Source organism: Vigna radiata, unplaced genomic scaffold (assembly GCF_000741045.1).
Source record: "Vigna radiata var. radiata cultivar VC1973A unplaced genomic scaffold, Vradiata_ver6 scaffold_482, whole genome shotgun sequence".
NCBI classification, from domain to species: Eukaryota; Viridiplantae; Streptophyta; class Magnoliopsida; order Fabales; family Fabaceae; genus Vigna; species Vigna radiata.
This window is the reverse complement of record NW_014542919.1, coordinates 43,936-48,034: the sequence shown is the minus strand read 5'-3', so window position 1 is coordinate 48,034 and position 4,099 is coordinate 43,936.

Sequence of the window (4,099 nt, the reverse complement as noted above, 5' to 3'; positions counted from 1 at the left end):
CTCCATAACAACAAAATCCACTGGAAACAAGAACTTATCAACCTTGACAATCACATCTTCAGCAATCCCAAAAGGGTATTTGAGGGATCTGTCAGCTAATTGGAGAACCATTCTTGTTTGTTTGAGCTCTACCCCTTTTAAATTTTTAAACATAGTTAGAGGCATCAAATTTATGCTGGCTCTAAGATCAATCAAGGCTTTTCCAACCTCTAGCTCGCCAATAGCACAAGGAATAGTGAAGCTTCCAGGATCATAGGATTTAGGAGGTAGTGACCATTGAATGATAGCACTGCAATTCCCTTCTACCTCAATTGTCTCTTTCTCAGCATATGCCCTCTTTTTTGTAATGATTTCCTTCAAAAACTTCGAATAAGATGGTATTTGCTGGATGGCTTCGGAGAAAGGAATGGTTATTTCCAATTTCTTAAAAATTTCCATGAAACGATCAAATTGTCGTTGTTTATCTTTTCTGGAAGATATTTTTAGGTAAGGTAGAGGTTTTTCATACTCCTTCTCTTTGAGCTTCTCATCTTCTTCTTTCTTTTTCTCGTTCCACAAATTTTTTTCTTCCTCTTCTTCCCTTTGATTCTTTTCCTCTTCTATACTTCTTTTGTCCTCAATCTCTCTTTCTTTTACAATTCTTCCACTTCTAGTAACAATTTCGCAAGCCTCTTCCCCCTATCATTCTTCATGCAATCATTAGTACAAACACTTTTCTTCATAATTCTCTGGAAGGTTTCTTCGGATTCTATACTTCTTTGAATAGGGTTGAAATGGAACATTTGTGGAGCCTGTGAAGTTTCTATACATGTCTGTGATAACTCAGCAAGTCTTCTTGTTATTTCCATCAGATGCTGTGTGATCATGTTATCTTGAATCATTGAAAGCTCTTGAATAGCATCAACCTGCATGTCATGTGCTTCTTCATTGTCCGCCATAAATTCTATCAAATTATAGGCTTCATCTTCAGTTTTCCTATTTATACTTCCTCCCGCTGAAGCGTCTATCACCATTTTCGACTGACGGCACAGGCCTCCCAAGAAAGCAAGCAAATATGAAGCTTTGTCAAACCCATGAACTGGGGTCTTCCTTAGCAAGCCCTTAAACCTATTCCACGCCCTTCCAAAAGTTTCTTCTCTTCCCTGCTTAAATGAAGAAATCTCTAGCTTCCCTTGATTGATCCTTGCAAGCGGAAAATATTTAGAAATAAATTGATTTCCCACAGCTTCCCAAGTCCTGAAGGTTCCTTCAGGGAATGAATGTAACCAGTTGATGAGTCGATATTTTATTGATTTCACTTGGTTTATTGTGCTAGATTTAATAAGGGAATTGTTTTTAATTGTCCGATATTTTCCCGTTTTTCCTAATAGTGCTTAATTTGACAAGAAATTCTAATTTTAATTAATTTGAATATTCTGAGCTAATTATTTGCATTATTAACTGCAGGGAAATTTTGGAGATATATTTTGGAGCATTGGGAAGGAGACAAAATAAATTCAAGACTCAACAATTAGACATTTTAATTTTAATTATATTGTATTTTAATTGTTTAAAATTTTTTGGACAAACTTTTGCATCTTAGGCCAATTTTTGGTAAAAGATGTGAGGTCCAAATAGTGATTTAGGTTTAGAATTTTTTATTTTTATTTAAAAAAAAAAGAAGAAAATAAAAAAAGAAAAAAAAAGAAAAAAAAAAGAAATATAAAAAAAAGAAGAAGAGAAAAAAAAGAGAAAACAAAAGAAAAAAAAATGAATGATGCGTTGCATTCCATGCTGCAACGTGCTAATACCATTTAAAGGCGGGGCCCATGGGAAAAATGTTGGATGTCTAGCAAGGATGCACAAGTGTAGCATGCCGACTCAAAAAGAGAGAACCAACACGTGACTTCATTTATTGGAGAAACATTCACGGCCGGGGCCTTCACGTGCAGCTGCAACACTTAGCTTTCATTGTAAAAAATTGGAAAAAAAGCTGCAACGAGATTGAGAGGAGCTGTAGCACCATATATAAAAGGCAACATCACCAACTAGCACAACACGGCCCATAGTTTCAGAAAGGGCTGGACGGTAAATATACATCAACAATATTATTCTTCATCCAGCTAGGAGAGGTGTGTGCTTGGATAAGGAGGAGCATCCGACAGTAGTTTTGAAACACAACAGCAACCCAATGGCATTCAGCACCAGCTCTCCACATCAACACGCATTCAGCAAAGAATGGGCTAGCAAAGAAAGGCAATCGGTGCAGCATCTTGGAACATTTTGAGCAGCTGCCACATCCAGAATTTAGCTTCAGCCCACAATTTTTCTTCACACTTCACGGGGCAACCAGCAAAGGGGTGCACTCATGGATATGGAGTTGTCAATTGGAAAAAGAAAATAAGGTTGGATCGTGGAAACCTAGGGCAGGTTTTGTCAGCTGGAGCAAGGCACATGTGGAGGCGGTCATTTTTTTATTGCATGCTACTATTACATTGGCTAGAGGGGGGGGGGGAGCATGGAAGTCTAGAGCAGCCACCGAGAATGAAGAAGGCAATGATTAGAATGGAGGTGCAACAACCACCTTGAGAAGATTATTTTCCTTTTCTTTGCTTGAGCTGTTGCGTCCAGCCAGTTTTTTTTAGTTCATGCTTTGAATGTTTTAGGAGGAATGAAATAGAAAAGCACACAGTTGATTTATCATTTTCTTTGAATGAAATCAGCATTTGCATTTAAGTTTTCTTTCCCTTATTCCAGTGACTACCGTGTTTGCATTTATGTTTGCTATTCTTTATTGTGATTCATCTATTTATTAGGAAGCATATGCGGTATCTTCTTTTTAGTAGAAAAATTCCTTTTGATTCCAACAAAGGGCTGATGCCACGTTCACTTGAGAGGAGCTCAATGGGTTTTCTTTTAGTTTATTTTAAGTGTTAGACTTAAGTTTGGTTAAATTCTCATATTAAATGCTTTTTGTTGTCACGCATTTTTTTTATTGAGTATTGTTTAATAGATGGAGGTGTGTTGGAAAGCTACATTTGTTGCATTTAATAGCATTCAATGTATTTTCTTCCAAGTTTTATTCTCGCTTCAATTAGTTCACAAATCTTGTCTTAGGACTGTTTAATTTTCATTATGTTGTCTGTTATGTTCGGTTTTTATTGTTTTCCAGATTTACTTCAATACTTTCAATTCTGTTTAGTTATGTTTAATTTTCATGCTTTAACTTAGTTTAATTATCATATCAAACACTTTCAACAACCCCCCCTTCGTGTCCGACCTAATTCTCGAACCACATTTGGTCCTTGAGAGACGACCTAGGAGTCACTTCCTAGTCTATACTGCATTTCTCATATGCAATCAAATTTGTATGGGCCACGGCACCCATCACTAGTCCTTTGCGTTTCCTTCAAGAGAGAAAGGAAACAAACTGAGTTTAATGCTATCATCCGATACTCCAATTATCTTCACTGTGTTGCAAATTTCACCAAAGACTGTCAAATGCTTGTAAGGATTTTCATTTGACAACCCATGGAATTGGTTGTTCTGGACTAACTGGATGAGCGTTGGACTCATCACCATGCTGGTTGTATTGTCTGCTGGAACTGCAATGCTGTTAAAATTCAAGGGACCAATTGAATTAGCTGCGTCCCCCAAAGTGCGTCTAGGAGGAGGTTGATTGGCCATCTCCTCAAGATCTGGTTCAAAAGTCTCAGGTGAAAAATGCGAAGTCACTTCTGGAGAAAGAGATCTCTCACGCAAAGGACGTCTCCTTCTCCTCTCATATGGTAGACCTTCTAGCAGAGCTTGTTGGTTTTTCCTACTTCTAGTATGTACTGTTTCCAGCATACACAAGAAACACACCCTAAAAGCACTTTTATAGAAAATAAAACAAAACGCAATAAAAGAAAAATAAAACAAAAATAATTACAATCAAGTCAAAGTCAATCAATTCACCTACTAGAAAAATAAACCTCGAGTCCCCGGCAACGGCGCCAAAAACTTGTTGACAAATTGGCAAGTGTACCAAATCGTACAAGTAATATAAATGGTAAGACCAAGTATCGTTTTCCCAAGAGACTCGTGTGGCTTTCTCGTTCGCATGAATTAAAATAATAAG